Below are 19,472 nucleotides of genomic sequence, written 5' to 3' on the forward strand. Positions count from 1 at the left end.
TTGTAGAAGTTCTTATTTTAGGGACAGATGAAAGCTTTGTCGTCTATAACCAATAATGAATCACTAGAATGACCCAGATTTGTCAGAAAAATCAACCACTGAAGTGTTATTACTAAGTCAATATTTACTTTTTCATCAAGTCCAAGGAATTTATACCCATAATAGAGGCATTTGCCACAGTAACATTTTCATCATAACTAACACAGGCTAATATTCTGTGTAAAATTACTACCATGAATTAACTTTATGTCTGTAGAAAATGAGATTGTATGTAATTACTGATTTCCATTTATAATAAACTAAGCAAATTATCTCCACTAACATAAATGCACCATAAATTTGTTTTGAGGCATAATGAAGAAATAAATTTGTTAAAGAAATATGGACTGAATCTGCCAAATTATTGTAAATGATAGCTTCTTTAAAATTAAAGCATGTAATTGCAATTGGAAAACGTTATCCTCTTAATGGTTGTGTTATTATTTAGGTAGACCAATAATCTTCTTTGCTGATGCTTCGTTTCTAAACAATTGCCAGATTTTATGCATTTTAAATATCAAAAACCATGCAATCTAAAAATGCAATGATTTACCATTGGTAGGATTTTGTTAGTCCTAATGAATTTGAGGATTTTTTAAATTCAGATTTAAAAAAAAAATCTTCAGCAGAAAGTCTCCCATTTTTGTTCTCATATTATTAGACTAAGTGTACTCATTCAATAGACAAGATTATTTTAAACATCTGGTTCCCTGCATTTCATGTTAATGAGTGAAACATCACCTTATTGAATGACCTTTAAAATCAAATAAAGCAATCAGAATTTTATGACATTTTATCAATTACACATTACATTTTGTAATTAAATTTCAAAATTAACCTCTTTAAAATGCCATAGATGTTAAAATCTGATCACATTGTTGTAAGACACCAGTATTATCTGACAGTTGGTAGGAAGTTACAGTATCGTGTCTATCGATCCCCACTTTTTGTCAATGACCATAAGAGTAGTTAGTGTTAAAATATCTGACTTGATATCATCTAATGGCTTGATCCTTTGACCACTTATACATGTGAGAAAATTTATTCACATTCTAGCCCTGCTCAGTTCACTATTCAGTACCATAGCGCAAGATTGAAATTATTCACATACTTGTAAATGTCCTGAGACATTTCATAACATTCTGTTCTTATGCATTCTAAAATAAACCAGATCTTTCTGAAACAACATCTTAATCCTCATTTGAAGTACTTTTCAGTCAAATTGATAGATATTTCTTACAGCAAAGATGTCAGGAGGCATCCACTCCTGCCAAAATATTTTGTATCTTTACAGAATAGATAAGCCTCCTTTTTATGAGGCAAGCTACCAGAAATATATTTGTATTTGTGTCAGTGGGTGCTAATGCTCTATGCTGTTCACTGCATGCTATTATACATTATACAGCTATTCGAAGTAGGCATCATGTTCCAAATCTTCTCCCCAGCACACAGTTCCAATGAGCATCACATACAGTGTATTGAGGACAGCTGGTGGAATCCTCCCCCCAACACACGTGGATCAGCAGCAGAACCACACCGCAATTATAGGCTTAAGGCTGTTCTAGTCAGGGGCAGCTCTAGCTTTTTTGCCGCCCCAAGCACGACAGTCAGGTGGTTTTTGGCGCCGCGCCTGAGTGAGGTTCCTGGTCCCACAGATTCAGCAGCTTGCCTGCGGGAGTTCCGCTGGTCCCGTGGCTTTGATGTACCCACCACCAAATCTGTGGGACCAGTGGTCCTCCCGCAGGCAAGCCGCCAAAGGCTGCCTGTCTGCTGCCCTCGCAAGGACTGGCAGGCTGCCCCCCGCAGCTTGCCGCACCAGGCACGTGCTTGGAGCGCTGGTGCCTGTAGCCACCGTTAGCTCTAGTCCCTGCACCTCAGTTGTCGCCTTCCCATGCTGTGACTGCACCACTCCTCGAAGCCCTGCTCCTCCCCCATTCCTCTTTGGGGAATAGATCTCCCTGTGACTTATGGTGCATGGAAACTCTACTGGAGCTGAGCTGTAGGGTGAGCAGTGGATCTGTTGAGCTGCTGATCCTTTTATGTAGCAGAATCTCATTGGTACCACTGCATCTGAGGGATACCATGGCCACTCTTTAGGCCCACAGGAGTTGGCCCAGCATGCAGAAAGATGCTCAGAGTAAAATAAGCAGAGCAGGTTTTTAGGTTTCTTTTCAAAAGAGGTGGGGAGGAAAAAAAGCAACATTTTTGATGCTTTTATCTAATGAATTGTCACCATACACCTGAAGTAGGTTTTTTCAAAGTGACTCTCATCTGTAACTAAACAAATGTGTGACCCACGCAAAATGTGGGAGGTGGAAAGAGGGGTTTGCCTCTACCACCATTTTCTCTTGTGAAAATAGCTTGGAGGAACAACATTTAAGGGAAAACCAGCCATTTTTTCTGGCTCATTTTCACTGTTGATGCACTGTTTTTTTCTGTAGGTCTAGATACAAAAAGTCAATCTTGCATTTGGTAGCATTTAAACTCTCAGTAGTGAGAGCAGAGAACAACAAAAACAACTCTGGCAGAAAACTCTGACCCTAAAGTAGCTTAATCTATACTGAGAATAAAAGAAAATGGCAGCAATCATTAGGGAGTTGTTGCTAGTACAAATGGCAGCAACTCTCACATGACCAGTAGCAGGAAGAATTTAAGTACTTTGGGTCAGAAACTTTCATTTGAATGCATGTGCTGTGTGGAGGTGGGAAAATTTAATTTCAATGCACTTCATTTTCCCAACATTTTTAACTGAATTTTTTATAAAGTCATCAAAATTTTCTTTTACCAAAAACCTGGTTTTCATTAAAAGTTGAGAGCCATTTTGGCAATAGTTTCTGTAAGATTTTTGATGAATCAATGCAGTAAAAAATTGATGAAAACAGTTTGAAAACATGAAATATGGATTTGCTTTAAACCCCGCAAGATATAAACTACCTTGAAATAGTCATGGTATTAGGCACTGGCAACCCATGCAATCACAGGGGGGCCAAAGGAAGCAGATCCAGGGGGGGCCTGAGAAGCAGTCTACTGGGCATCAGCTGTTCCATTCTGCTGAGTGCTACCCGAGGCTCAACATGGTACAGCGTGACCTTGTACTCACCATGTCTCATGGAGGACTGCATTTTGTTCTACAAAAATGCCTTCCCCCACACAACGTGACCTTGTATGCACTGTATACACTAGGTCACTACTGGGGCCCTGGAATTGAACTTTGCAAGAGTCCTCTCAAAGGACAAACACCACCACTGCTGTGAAATTTCAATCTCTTCTGTGAATTTTTTAAAAAAGTTTTTGGACCGGGTTTAGCAATGATCCTTATGCGACTACATTGAGACATTTTATGACTTGTGGATCCAGTTGCCTGCCCCCATTCATCCCCTTCTTCCCATGAGTATCCATGTTAGCCTCACATCCATTACAGAGCTCTTCTGCATAGTGTTCAGGATTGATAGAAGTCCCCCTGTATGACTGCTCCAGCCATTTACCATCTTCGTGCATGAGTGACGCAGTGGTTCTGCCATACACATGGTCTCTCTGACAATAGATGAGCTTTGCCATGTGATCACACTTGTATCTGAATCCGAAGCTTAGGCTGCAATGGCCCTAGGTATGGCATTGTGGTCAGATTAGGTGTCTCTTCCTGTGACTTCAGAAGTATAGCCAAACCTGACAGTGTCATCAGCTAAGTGAGTTGTCATAAGGTATATTTCCCAAATCTGAACCTTAGCGTCCAAAATTTGGATACCTGCATGAAACCTCTAAGCTTAATTACCAGCTTAGATCTGATAGCCTGCCACCACCCAAAAATATAGGGTTTTGGGGCACTCTGACCTCCCCAACCTTCCCTGGGAACCCCAAGAACCCAAATCCCTTGGATTCTTAAAACAAGGAGGAATAAATCATTCCCCCCTCCACTCCCACCCCCCAGACTTTCCCTGAGAGAGACAGTAATCCTGGCACAGAGAGAAATTAGCCTCTCTCTTCCCCTTCCCTCCTCCTCCACCAGTCCTGGTGTTTACACCCACTCTCCTGGGATAAAACAAGGGAAACAAGGAAAAATCAATCAGATTCTCTAAAAGAAATCTTTTAATAAAAGAAAGGAAAAAGTAAAGAATTATCTCTGTAACTTCAAAATGTAAATATTACAGGGTCCTACAGTTTACAGACGAAGGAAGAAACCCTTCCTCCGGTACCAATACAAATCAAAATATTCCCAGCAACTACACATATAAAAGTTAACCAGCCAGATCCACATGTGCAAACAGAGTAAAACAAACAATTAAAAAGCCTAAATTGCCTGTTCTACTTACTATTTGAACAGAACTTTAGAGAGCCTGTAGTAATGTCTGGTCCCTCTCATACCCCCGAGAAAAGACACACACACAGAACAAAGGACCCACACCCAAAACTTCCCTCCACACAGGGTTGAAAGTATCTTGTCTCCTGATTGGTCCTCTGGTCAGGTGTTTAGTTCCCTGTTTGTTAACCTTTTACAGGTGAAAGAGACATTAACCCTTAGCTATCTGTTTATGACAGCAGTCCTGGCAAGCGCTACAGAGAGCACTGGTAGTAAAACAGATGATATTCAGATTCTTGCATAGTAAATTAGTTCATAGTGAGAAAATAACTCTCAGCCATTCCAATAATCAAAAGGAATGTTGTACTTTGCCTGCTGCCCTTAGACATGAGAAGAAAGCCATTGGCACTATGGGGTTTGAATCTTAATATAAACATCATTAAATCAGTTTCATTTTGGATTTTGAAAGCTAACACTGGCAGTGACAACAGGTAACTGGAAATTATCAATAGTTAATATTACAAATTAATATCAAATATTAATTGCAAATAATAATTTGGGGAAGAAAATTAGGATGCTATATTAATAGTATACATATGCAATAAAAGAGTTATGTTAAGAACTCATTAAAAACAGAGACCACACATACAAGGGAAAAGGTAGTGTCACCTAGGCATATGCTCCCCCATTGTTCTTATCCCATGTTAACCTTGGCTTTGCAGTGCAGGGAGCAGGAAGAGATCTAGTGAAGGACCCAATTTTGTTTCTCCCCTCAAATCTAGTTAATTCAGCCCAGGGGTCCGCTGCAGTTCCCCACAGATTGGTGGGCAGGGGGAGGTGGCATGGTTCCTTCCAACAGAAGAATGAGAAGAAAACTGTAAATTGAAACATTTGTCTATACTTTGGGCCACAATCACCATCAGGAGCAGGATCTAATTCATCTACTCATTGTAAATCCATATTACATTCACTGAAGTTAATCTGGGTTCCATCACACTAAGCCACTTGCTTAGAGGGCAGTTGATACTTGCTTTCTTATTGCCTTGTTGGACACCCAAGTGTAAGACATTTGATGCCAACTAAAGTAGATGTAACCTCATTCTACTTACAAAAAAACATGTGTTTCACTTTCAACTTTATTTCTACAAGAGTAACTGAGTAAAAGTCAGCATCTCAGCAAAGTGTCAGAAAAAAAAGTGCAGCAAAGAAGGGAATGAAAAAGTGAGAAATTGTATTATTTTAACTACCTTTTGTGAAATATGAAGGAAATCTCAAATCAACAGTCAAACAAAGAAACAACCCCCCCCCCGAGATTATGCCTTTATCTAACATTTTGTCCTCTCAGAAAAAAGGTATACACTAAAGAGAGAGAGAGAGTGTCTTAGACTAATTTATTACAAAACATTTTACCATGTTTGTTTGCATGCAAATATTCTGTGGGTTTTCAACCCTTAAAAAAAGAGGGAGGTAGAATATATATCTATCTCCAATGACTCTAGTAATTCAATGGAGTTTACAGTATTTTGGAGTGAGATGTGTTTAATAGAGCTTGTGGAAAAGAAGTTGTGTTGAAATTGGTTTTCACTGTGGCTCCTATCTTGCAGCCCATACGCAGATTAAAAGAGGTCAATAGAAGAATGAGAATTGATCCTAGCTGCACAGGATCAAATGCTTCACATATAGTGGATCTGACAGGGAAACTGATTTAAAGGTAGATGGTGTGTGACAAAGTGCCAGAGATTTGCAGCATTCATGAAAAAATTCAAGATTTCAAACCTTCCCCCCCGCCATAATTATTAATTATTTGTATTGGGGTAAAGCCCAGGATCCTGCATTCTGGTCGAGGACCCAACAGGGCTATCCATCCTAGAATCACACAACACAAAGACAGTTAATATATTTCTTCTCCCCTATTTAAAGAGATTTAATTAAAACCCTCACAACCAAAATAACCCAAATCAATTTTATATCTAGAATCATAGGCTTAGAATGAACTGCCAGGGTCATCTAGTCTAACCTCTGGGCAAGATGCAGGATTTGTAGGGTCTATACCATCCAATACAAATGGTTACCGAGCCTCTTTTTGAAAACCTCCACTAAAGAAGCTTCTGTGACTTGCCTGGGTAGTCTGTTCCATTGTCCTACTATTCTAACAGTTAGGAAGCTTTTCCCAAGATTTAATCTAAATGGAAGCCTCTGCCTTTTACTTGGAATAGGACAAACAAACCTTATTATTTCTCTGAACTGTCCTGGAGAGGACTCAACATATCAGAACAAACAGTTTAGGGGACACTTGGGACTGGGAGTGTGTTGGGGTCACCTCACTAGTTTTAACCAAGGCTGGTGGAATCCAGAGTGCAGTTGCAGACAGGCTGCAGGGGTCAGAGTTGCTGAGTCAGGGCTTTCTAGCACACAGATGCATCAGGGTGTGACCTGCATGCTTGTAGGCTGGTTATTAGCATCACTGGCTGGGAGCTACATAGAAAGGCATTCAGAGTTACAGGGCAACTGGTAACAACCATTCACTGGTCTGGATTGCCCCCTGAATCCTATGACACTTAATTTATGGAATTATTGCAGGGGATTAATTAGTTAGCATGTGTTAGATACTTGAAACTAAGTGCTAGTTATTATTGTTATTTATTTTGGGGAAAGTGGACTACTGCTCTGAATAAAGCAACTCTATTCAAGTGATTACTGTACTGTTTGTCATGTCTATAATTTTAGAGTCTATCACAAATCAGAATAAGAAAAGAGGAAATGAAATGGAAAATAACATACCTTTTTAGTTTCTGGAAAAGCACTTAAAGTATTCCATAGAGCTATTAGCATCATAGCTAACAACATGTAACTAACTGAAGAACTAAGAGGTAATATAGATACAATGTACAGAGCCTGCTAGTACTAATAAAACACAAAAGGTGTGTTTGAGTGTAACAACAAGTAATAATGCAAGTGAGAGCTGAGAATACTGTCATCAGATAGACCTAGCACATAGGTACACTGCTCTTTCTGCAGAACATACAACAGAGATGAGACTTTTGGAATTGCTAATTTAAGAAGTTAGAAGATGTAACAAGTGCCAGAAAAAGCCAACTAATCATCAGCATCTGCCATCTCTGAGTACTTAAATACCTTCCTCTATTTATTGCACAGCAATCACTTCTCATTTAGAAAGATACTCATAGAAACAGCTTGTGCTTAAGAAATCATTGTCTGCATTGGAAAAAACATTTCCAGTTCAACACGAGTAACAGCAACTGGACATTATACTGCAAATTATTACAAACAAGCAGTTGTTACTCATATGGGCAGTTCCTTGAGGTTAGTGGAGCAAATTCTTTGCTGGTGTAAATGACTGTTGCTTCAAAGGAGCTGTATCCATTTACATCAACAGAGAATTTGACCCTACATGAATTACACATACAAGAGTTATCTAATAGAAGAACTGGAGCCATATATACATAAACTGCAGAGATGGACACAATATACATTTATGGACCGTTATGTTCACATAATTCCATTTTTTAAAAAAAAAATGTTATGTTAAGGGAAAATTAAGGTTGCACAATAAAGTACTCAGAATTTAGGCAATGCTCAACAACTTTAACTCAGGCCTTTGTCCATGAGGATGAAGATTTTAACTACATGATCACTTCTTAGTATTACATCAGGAACTGAGTTTCATTCAGGTCCTGATGAAATAAGGTGGTTCGCACCTCCTGGGAAATGTTCAGAACCTTCAAGTCCCACTGAAGGGAATGGGTACACTACAGTGAATGATGCATGGAGTGTATTGAAGCAAAGGATTTTGTGGATGTGCACCTCATTCTGGGTCAAATTATGGCCCCAAACTTGCAAACAGTGAAATATTGGCATAACTTGACTCACATCAGTAGTCACGTGGACTTTAATCGGGTTATCATAGGCAAGTAAAGTTGCTCATGTGCCTCAGTGATTGGGGTCTGTATTTGCTACTACAATAGTGTAAATCCAGAGAGTCAATCCAGTGGAATTACACAGGTGTAACTGAAAGAAGAACTAGGCACAGGACAGATGATGTACAGTCAATGAGACAGGAACCTAAACATAGACCCAAAGGTCATCTGTGCTCTTCCCATGAGCAGGTTGGATAGCATGCAGTGAACAAAGCTGGGATCTGCTCGTTGAACAGGAAAAATAAAAGTCATACATACTTTTAAAAAAATCAGATTCTTAGCACAATAGAACTACATTGTTTGACACCAGCTGAGAGTCTGCCTAAGGAAGTGTTGTTACTTTCTCAAACTTATACAGTTCTGAAGTATTAAAATGTCACCTGTTGTGCAGGAAAAAGGAAGTATCTTGGGGGGAAAAAAAACAACCCCAAACCAGGAATTCAATGTTATTCAATGGTATTCATGTTACAAGGAAAGAAACCCTCTCCGCCCCAGGCAAAATGTAAAGACTCCACAACTGTACCTGTAATAAAATAAAAACAAATAAAAAAAAAAACTTTCAGAATCAAAAAATAAATAAATTAGTCATTACAGCGTAGAATGTGGGCAAGAGAGTGTGTGATTTCTCCTCTTTATGCCAATAGAGAGTTCCCTCCACTGCTCACACAGACATTACAGCCACCAAACAAAATAAGCCTTAAAAATAAGACAGTTGACAAAAAAAATGTTCTCTTTGTGGTAAATGCCAGGATAGAACACATTGCACATTAATTGCATGTCTCTTAGTCCAGACCATCTGTCTCTGCAATGTAATGAACGCTGGTATTGGTATTTGCTCAATAACTAACAGAGGGTCTGAACTGAACCTTCCTCACTGTCTTATTATACTATCACTGACTTTTTGTGGACTACTTCTAAATGGAATGCAATGCCTTAGCAGGGTGTAATGAAGCTGAAGCTGAGAACTATACAGCAGGACTAATGAGAGAGAGCCAGAACACCTACATACCATGAAATCTTACTGTATTATAACTGCTATGCTTTACTATGGTGGGAATTTATTACATGTACTGGTGGTGGCTGCTTCTGTATATTATAGAGCCACTGTAGGGGATTAAGACTCACTACAGTAGTAAAAGAAATAGAGAATACAGGTCTACTAGTGTATATGGGTCATATAACAACACATTTCACTAATGTATGTAAAGAAGCTGTGAAAGCTTAAAGTAGTCTTAACTGAAATCTAAGGATAATGAAATAGCAGAGCAGTCAGTGTAGCAGCAGCTATCAAAAGAATCACAAGTCAGGTGACCTGCACAGTGGTCAGAGACCTGTAAGAAGAGGAGTTTTGATTGAGCATTTAATACTGATGGGCAAATGCAAATATCAAAGGCTGAAATGCAGCATTTAGGCACAGTCCTCAGTAGAGGAACCATGCTATCTATAAAGAATAGGGGGAGGGACTGTTCCTTTCACAGGCCCCAGGTGCTTAAAGGGATGGTGCAACCCCCTAGGAGAATGCAGCTTGCTGCCCCTTTTGTGCTCATCGAACCATGTGGGAATGGAGTGGAGGGAAGCCAAGCAGTGGCCCTGCCTCCTCCTCATCCATTTGGAGAAGATGTGCATCCAGTGGCAGCCAACATTCAGACGGAGCAGCCTGAGAGAAAGGACTGGGTCCATCACTGAGCCTGTGCCTTCCCTTGAGGGCAAAACTTTCCCCACCAAAGACAAATCAACATATATCACTTAAAAGATAACAAAATACAGCAAAGATTAGTACAACTCTGCAGTCCACAAACAAAGAAGAGTGGTTTGACTAGGGCTGTGTGCCAGCAGTGTCCTTTGACGCTATTGTTACTCCTGTTAACACTCAGTGTTCTAGGGGGAGGAGGACGACAAATCTTTGATACACAATTCAGATTAACTAGTTTCTCTCTCACGCTCTCTCTCAAAAATGTGGCTGTCTACTATGCTTGTCCTCTAGAAGCTGGATTTATCATTTCCTAGCCTGCTGAACATGATTAATGACTTTTCATTATTTTCTGGCTTCAAAAGCAACTGGGAGAAGTCAGTTCTACCGCTTTCCTGATTTTGCTCCAGGAAATCTATTCTCATCATGGATTTTTTTTTTTAAAAAACAGTGCCAGGACAGTCTGAAGTGCCGGGGTATATGGGATTCACATAATCTCATGATATCATATGAGGAGCAAACATTTTTACTCCATTAATTAAAATCCTGCAAAGATTTTGACAGATGGAAGCTATTGAACCTACCCCTCGGGAGAAAGGTCAATTCTATTAAAATGATTTCTACTCCAAAAATGAAGTAATGACTGTTGACGATGCCATTAGAGTCTGAAGAGTATTGTTTATGAAGTTAGAACAAATGTTTGAGGAGTTTCTAATCTCCCACTCAGCTCTGCATGTGGCTGGAGACATATGGATGCAGTGGCTGAAGACAATGGAGATTTTTCACAGTGAACCTGCAAGTTCTGAGTGGAGGCTTAGTGCTAAAGGCTTACGCTTTCAGTGCTAAAAAGGTCCTCGGCTCAAAATTAGAGTAAGTTAAAGTTTTTCACACAAAATACAAAAATATTCCATGGGGAAAATATCAGTTTTGGTGATGTTCTGACACTCTGGGAACAAATTGCTTGGCTTCAAAATGTCAATGCAGAACACTATTTCATTTAGAAAATATCTAAATGGTCAATTTCAACATTTTCTAATTTTTGAAGATTTTGTGTCATAAAAAAATTGTACATTTTGACTTTTCAATCTAATTTGGGACAAAAGCAGATGTCAACATGTTTGAATTTCTCATTGGACAAAAATTCCAATTTCCAATAATTTCAAATACTGCTGTCAGTCAAAGTGAGGTGATTATCTATTCACATTTTCTATGCACTTACATTCTCAAGACAGGGCATAAGTGGGACTTAATTATGCCTGGATCTTGAGCTGGTTATGTATACAAAGTTAATTACATCCAATAAGTTCACCTCTATTATCTTCCCTGCAACCTTATAGTTGTTTAATTTCTCTCCTTGGGTTCCCAACTTGCATAGACATACCCATGCTAGCTCTGCTCAAGGTAGTGCACTGAAAATAGCAGTGTAGCCAGGGCAGCCTAGACAGCAGCTCAGGCTAGCTGCCTAAGTATGTACTAGCCTGGATCCCCTGGATATACAAGTGGGTGGCTGCTACCCATGTTACCATGTGCACACTGGCTGAAGTAGAGATAATATGGGTATGTCTATGTGAACCAGGAATCACAATCCCAGCTCAAATAAACATACTCTTTCTGTGGAATTTAAGCAGTAACCAATCTCAGTGCAGATACACTACAAGATCAGCTATCCCTAAGTATATGGCAGATGCATAAATACACGTAGAGCTGAATGCATTATCATTGTCAAATCAAAGTGATCACCCACAGGTAACCCAGCGCAAGACAAAGAATTAACTATTCTTCAACCCACTAATTTTTCAGAGTGTTCATTGTCCCATGAGGGCACAGCCCATAATAAAAGGCAGAAAATTGCTTTAACTCTCCCAGGAACATCCATTGGCAGCACAGAGATGCCACAGTTCCCCAGCCCACTTCACCCTTGTTGTTGGACAAATTATTCATCCCTTTCCTCCCCAACAAACACACAGGGTCATAAGGGTGGGGGTTACCCTCTCTTATGTCCCTCCAATGGACAATCTTGCTCACTGTTTACATCACTGCTAGGATCTTAATGTTAATATTATTAAACCTTACTCATAAATGGAAGTCTGAGTTGGAATATTCAAGTTATTTGAAACACCAACTCGGATCCAGTGTTAAGAACTGTAGTTTCTACTCCCCGGTATTTCTCTAGGCTAACAGAATACTACTCTAGAAAATGCCATGCCTTACTATTGCTTATCTAAGAGAAATTGCAGCAATGGGTCTAAAGTTCCTAAATAATTTTGCCAAACATGAAATTTGCCAATAGACAAAAATTGTTCTAGTTTTGTAAGTTGTTGGTTGTTCCATGGTGTGATTTAACTAACATCCTGTAATAAGCATCATTTTTAGATGTCTGCATGAGCAAATTGATATCTTTTAAAAAAAAGGGGGGTGGGTGGAGAAGCAGGAGAATCTGGGGAATTACAGACTGGTCAGATTCACATCAGTCCCTGGATAAGTCATGGAGCAGGTCCTCAAGGAATCCATTTTTAAGCACTTGGAGGAGAGGAAGGTGATCAGGTATGGGCAACATGGATTCACCAAGAGCAAGTCATGCCTGACCAACCTGATTGCCTTTTGTGGAGATGGAGAAAGCAGTGAATGTGACATATCTTGACTTTAGCAAATCTTTTGATATCATCTCCCATAGTATTCTTGCCAGCAAGTTAAAAAAGTATGGATTGGATGAATGGACTATAAGGTGGATAGAAAGCTGGCTAGATTGTCTGGCTCAACAGGTAGTGATCAACATCTTGATGTTTATCTGGCAGCCAATATCAAGCAGAGTGCCCCAGGGCTCTGTTTTGTTCAACATCTGCATTAATGGTCTTGATGATGGGATGGATTGTACCCTCAGCAAGTTCACGGATGACACTAAGCGGGGGGAGAGGTAGATACACTGGAGGGTAGGAATAGGGTCCAGAGTGATCTAGACAAATTGGAGGACTCGGCCAAAAGAAGTATGATGAGATTCAACAAGGATAGGTGCAGAGTCCTGCACTGAGGACAGAAGAATCTCATGCACCGCTGCAGGTTAGGGACCGACTGGCTAAGCAGCAGTTCTGCAGAAAAAGAACCTGGGGATTATAGTGGACGAGAAGCTGAATATGAGTCAACAGTGTGCCCTTGTTGCCAAGAAAGCTAACAGCATATTGGGCTGCATTAGTAGGATCACTGCCAGTAGATTGAGGAAAGTGATTATTCCTCTCTATGTGGCACTGGTGAGGCCATATTTGGAGTATTGTGTCCAGTTTTGAGCCCCCCACTACAGAAAGGATGTGGACAAATTGGAAAAAGTCCAGTGGAGGGCAACAAAAATTATTAGGGGGCTGGGGCACATGACTTATGAGGAGATACTGAGGGAACTAGGCTTGTTTAGTCTGCAGAAGAGAAGAGTGAGGAGGGATTTGATAGCCTTCAACTTCCTGAAGGGGGGTTTCAAAGAGGATGGAGCTAGTCTGTTCTCAGTGGTGGCAGATGAGAAAACAAGAAGTAATAGTCTCAAGTTGCAGTGGGGGAGGTCTAGGTTGGATATTAGGAAAAACTATTTCACTAGGAGGGTGGTGAAGCACTGGAATGTGTTACCTAGGGAGGTGGTGGAATCTCCATCCTTAGAGGTTTTTAAGACCTGCCTTGACAAAGCCCTGGCTGGGATGATTTACTTGGGGTTCCTGCTTCGAGCAGGGGGTTTAACTAGATGACTTCCTGAGGTCTCTTCCAACCTTCATCTATGATTCTATGATATGTGTCTTCTTGACAGTTGCCTATTCACAGCTTTGGAACTGTAACATTTTCAAGTTATTTTATTCATTGTAATTTTGTCAATTGTAATTGGTTCCTCGGGTGTTCCCATTATTTTAGCTAATACAGAAATTTCCAGGCTGCTAATTTATTTACCTAATCCTGTCTCTCCAAAAATGAGGCCTTACTCATGTTCAATTACTCATGTCAAGCCAGGCCTATATCTATGTCATCTTAGTTTCCTAGGCTTGAAAAATGCTTACAGAACATGCGGTGAAACAGAACACAAATAAGTGAATATATTCTTGTAAGTGGTGCCAGTCTAGTTGGATTGGATGCCTGCTGGCCAAAGAAAAAGAGAAACACAAAGAGAACAGGAGTATTCCTCTTTCAGGACATTAGAAGAAAAATGTCTTTGCATGAGCATTCAAGTGAGAAGAGTGGACATAAGTCAGGTACCTACCAAGACAGAGACCTTCATAGAATCATAGACGTGTAGGACTGGAAGGGACCTGCCAACTCTTCTTCTTTCCTTAGACTTGCTGCCCACAGGATCTTATCTACCAATTCTATGAATTTCCTAATGTCTGCCTTCTTGAAGCCCATTGTCTTTATTCTGCTATTTTCCTTCTTACCATTCTTTAGAATCATGAACTTCATCATTTCATGATCACTTTTATCCAAACTGCCTTCCACCCTCAAATTCTCAATTAGTTCCTCACAGTTTATCAGAATCAAACCTAGAATAGCCTCCCCCCAGTTGCTTTCTGCATCTTCTGCAATCAAAAGTTATCTCCAATACATTCCAAGAACTTGTTTGAATAATCTATGCCTTGATGGATTATTTTCCCAACAGATGTCTGGGTAATTGAAGTTCTCCATCACCACCAAGTCCTGTGTGTTGGAAGATTTAGTTAGATTTTTTAAAAGTGACCTAAGGCCAAACTGTTATTTAGACTAAGACTACTTCACATCTCTCACTGTGTAAAGGAGCTGTCAAAGGAATGCAAGTATAATTTACACTCACCTGAGGACTCCCTTATACTGATAGAATGGTGTAAAGCAGCCTTAGTGTAAGTAAAAATTGAGGCCAAAATGATTTAAGGTGTCTTTCAAACTTTAGGAAACACACACAAAAGAATAAAAGCACATGACATTTTTAAAACCCATCTCCTTCCAACAGGACAGCAATGCACAATAAAGTTATTATAAAAGTCAGAGTTGGAGCTTATCTGAACAGCTTGTTGAATTAAAAACAAATTAGCCTTGTTTCCTAAACAATCCATTCCACATATGACTTGAATGAGCTCTTCAGATAGAAAGGAAGAAAATAATCAAAATGTACTTAGGTGAAACGAGGACTCGGATCTTTTTTCCTACTAGCACTTCCACCCCAATCAAATCCTTTATTAAAAAGAAACATCTCAAGGATGAAAAATGTATTTTGATAGATTTCAAGCCTACTCAAACATTGTACATTCTTAAGTTCTAAATGGAACCATATTTATTGAGTTTTGTTTTGGATTTTCCTGGTAGCCAATACAAAAGCTTCAAGCTCAGGCCAAAATTTAGCTGGTCCTTGAATGAAAATGGGACTTGGGGAAGGTGGAAGGAATCATCCACACTTCCTTTCAGTGCCTCCTCATCGATGGCCATAATTGCAGTTCCTCAGACTGCTCCCTGCTAAACTCCTCTTCATAGCAAGCCACCCCAAAACTTAAGGAAAGGAAAAGGAAGGAGGCAATTAATCTATTGTTCCATCGTCCACTCCCTCTGGAAGAGCTGGCAGGTTTATGCAAAGGTGTGACTTCTACCCCTCCTTAAAGGGTGACAAATTAAAGTACTCCACCCAGCTACCAGATTGCTCCAGAAGGTATTGCCTGGATTCATAATGCCTTGTGTGTTCAGTGGAACAGTGGATCCACAACATGGGACAGTAATTAGACCTGCAATCTGGCCCTAAGCAAACTGTAATGAGAGCTAAGTTAAATGGCAGTAACCAATCTGGATCCCCAGATAATAATACTTAGCTCTTACGTAGATTTTTTTCCAGTCACTAGATAAAGTGTTTTACATCCTTATCCCTATTTTATAGAAGTGGATAAGGCACAGAAAGGGAAAGTGATTTGGCCATTGTCACTCAGCAGGCCAAGCTAGGAACAGAACTCACCTTTCCTAAAGCAGAATCCTGCATACGGTATACTAGACCACACCTTTGACTTAGGAATGCAAATAGAAGAATAGTGAAAATTGCCCACCGTATGTGTTTTGTTTTTAACTGGAGTCAACTGAAGAAAATTAACATTTATTAGAGCTGGCCATGGTTGATTTCTCCACTTCATATTCACTAAAGAGTGCAGCACTGAAATATATTTCCACCTACACATGACAACTGATTCTTTCTAGAGTTCCTCTCTTTCCACCAATCACATTGTGGGAAGAGGAGGAAAAAGGTTTTGGAAGCGTCAAAGTACTTAAGGCTTGAAATAAAGATCTCTACTTCAGCTGGACTACGTATAAACAAGTCTATTTCTAAAATGATATACACAAAAGTACTATTACTAAATCTGCTAGAGCTGATTGACTAGAACAATGCATAAATATTTGTGCAACTACATATGGTCAACTCAGTTTGCTGGAACTTGGGAGGCTCTATTATTCATAAGTATTTATATAGTCCCTGGTTTATTCACGAAAACATTCGTGAATCACAACAGGTTTGTGAAGTTTAGCATGAATGATTATTTGATGGAAATTTCTGACCTGAAGTACATTATTTATTCTTCTGGTTAAAATGAAAGGTCAGACATCAAATTATACCGAAGACAAAATACTACAAGTCCCCGGCATCTAGTAAAAACACCACAGGAATGCCAAGCTGAATGTGGGAATGGATAGTTCACAAACCACCCTTTGGCCGGGATTGGTTTCCGCAAACTTTCAGCAAAGATAATCAATAATAAACACATTTATAAAAATCAGGATCTGTTTGTGAATAGTTCATATATAGAACACTTTTTAAAAAAAATCAATGGGTATAATTTCCATTTTCCTTAGTTAAAACACAAGACAATTTTTTTTTCTTTATAATTAAGATAATGACAAAGGACTGTGCATTAACTGTAATTAATCCCATTGACTTCAATGGGAGAACTCACATGAGTAAATAAAGCAGGATTAGTCACAGTACAAATAATTATGGCCATTAAATGTCTCTAAAACCCCAACACAATTAGCTACTTTTATGGGGCTCTATGTGGATGTCAGGATCCCCACACACACACACACACACACACACACACAATGTACAGATAAATGCACATTTGGGATCTACAGTAACACATTATTTTTCAGATTACACAGACAAAATGGATGGAAACATTTGGAAGTATTTATTACAAGCTAATGACAAAGTTGCACTGTAGTGCAAAGAATAATCAAAACTCCTTTTTGATTAATAAATATTAAACCTATGCATTGATCTTTTTAATGCCCTAGTTTCAAATTGGCAAGTCTTTTGTTGAACTCAGTCAGAATGCAGCAGTTTAACAAAGGTACAGTGAGCAACTGATACCCTCGTGCACTAAAAGAATGATTATACACACCATGCATCAATCACCTGGCAGAACAGAAGTATACAGTCATAATACAACACTATCACATGATAAATACCTTGTGCCTTGAAATTATTGTGCCTCCGTGTTTAGAGATGATACATGACTAAGCTCACTGACATTTTTTACTAATAGCAGACCATTGTCCTGTGACATGTTTCTTGGAAGACAGCTCATAACAAAAAAAAAAAAAATGGGTGAAACTGTAAAGAATTGACACACCTACAGAAACACATAACAATTTAGTCACAAGTGTATACAATTGCTGACATAATTTGCTATCTGAGACTAAGGAGGGTAAGTTTATTCTGCTGTTCACTCTGCTTTACTTTCTTCACAAAAAGTAGCACTTACACTAGTAATTCCAGTGAAGTCAAGGGTTGAAGAATTTGACTAGTAGAACCATAGTCTCCCCTCATTGTGGTATGTAATTCCACTGACTTTGCAGTTGCAAAGTTGTACACTGCTCCTTCCTCTTGTCCTCCACTCAATGAGAGAACAGCTCTTCTACCACTCTCTCACTGCTTCTGAGGCTCAGCTCAAAGGAAGGGAAGTGTGCTCTGGAAATATACTTCCCAGTACCTTCCCCTACCTCTTCTGGGCAGAATGCTGTATGGTAGGGGAAGGAGGAAGCCAAATTCTACCACACCTCAGCTGCACCAGCCCCTACTCCCTATCAACCCCATCAGCACCATAAACTCACCCGTCTATTTCATTCCAACCATTGCATTCATTTCAGCGCCACCATACTCTCCAAACCACAACATCAGCAAGACTATGTACAACCTCGTTCTCTTTTTGAGCTGCATCCCAAAAAAAGTCATCCCATGATCCACCACCCACCACAATTCTCTGCACCTCAGAAGGACCGTGAAATGAAGTGGGGCCTAGGTTGATTTTTCAGCTGTTTTATGTATCACAAGCCAAAAGAGACTCAGAAAAAATGGTGGTGGAGCAATACTGTGCACTTTAGGATAAGAGACAACACACTAAGATGTGATTTGGCATAAAAGAGTTATTGGAATGAATATATTACGTCCAAATGGTGAAGCTGCGACTTCTTTATGAGAGTCATGTTTAATGGGTGCAAGTAAATCTTTTGTATCATACCACAATCCTCTGTTTTGTTTTGTTTTTTAATGTTACATACTTTACAGAGACACTTTTTGGAATATTTGAAAAAAAGTGATTAATATTTTTTTATTTCTTGCCCCATGTAAAACCAGTGTGCATTAGTACTAGGAATTTAACCAGTGCAGATCTTGATGCGGAGGCAAATTGTAATACACATTTTAGAAGTGATCTAAAAACTCTATTTAGTTGCATTATTTTAAACCGTCCAATGTCTCACAGTCATGAAGATGACAGTCTTGTCCTGCTAAACTCATGGTTATGAGTTCAATACTTGAGGGGGCCCTTTAGGGATCTGGGGCAAAAAATCAGTCTGGGGACTGATCCTGCTTTGAGCAGGGGGTTGGATTAGATGTTCCTTCCAATCCTGATATTCTAGTCTATGATTTCAAGGTCTTCTGTGGTTTAAAGACTTCATTTTAGCCCTAGTGGCCCAAGAGAGAGTGGTGATGTGTGTTTTTTTTTTTTTTAAATTAATTGTATTACTATATCATCTAGAGGTGGCAAATGATATCTAGTCCCCATTGTGCTAGTCCCTACGTACACAGTCTGACATACACAGGAATGGTGTACATGGAAACAGAAGCATTGAGACATGAAATGACTTGTGGTAGGTTATTCAGCAAGTAAGCAGCTGAGACACTAAACCCAGTTTTCCCCCAATTCCTAGTCCAGTGCCTATCTAATACATGATGTTGAGCATTAAACTTGTGATTAGTCCAAGACTGAATATAGAAAAACAAATTCTATATTATATATATATATATAAAAAAAAAAAATTCCCCTCTCACCCCTATGGGTGGTATGTGTCTTCCTCAGCCTCGGGTCCTCTACCAGAGGCTTGGGAGTTTGAGGGTTCTGCGCAGTATCTTAGCTGTTCCTAGCACTGCACTCTTCTGGACAGAGAGCTCTGAAGTTGTTCCTGGGATCTGTTGGAGCCACTCACCCAGCTTAGGAGTCACAGCCCCGAGTGCTCCTACCACCACTGGGATCACTTT

The sequence above is a fragment of the Chelonoidis abingdonii genome, chromosome 19 (assembly GCF_003597395.2).
Source record: "Chelonoidis abingdonii isolate Lonesome George chromosome 19, CheloAbing_2.0, whole genome shotgun sequence".
Lineage (NCBI taxonomy): Eukaryota > Metazoa > Chordata > Testudines > Testudinidae > Chelonoidis > Chelonoidis abingdonii.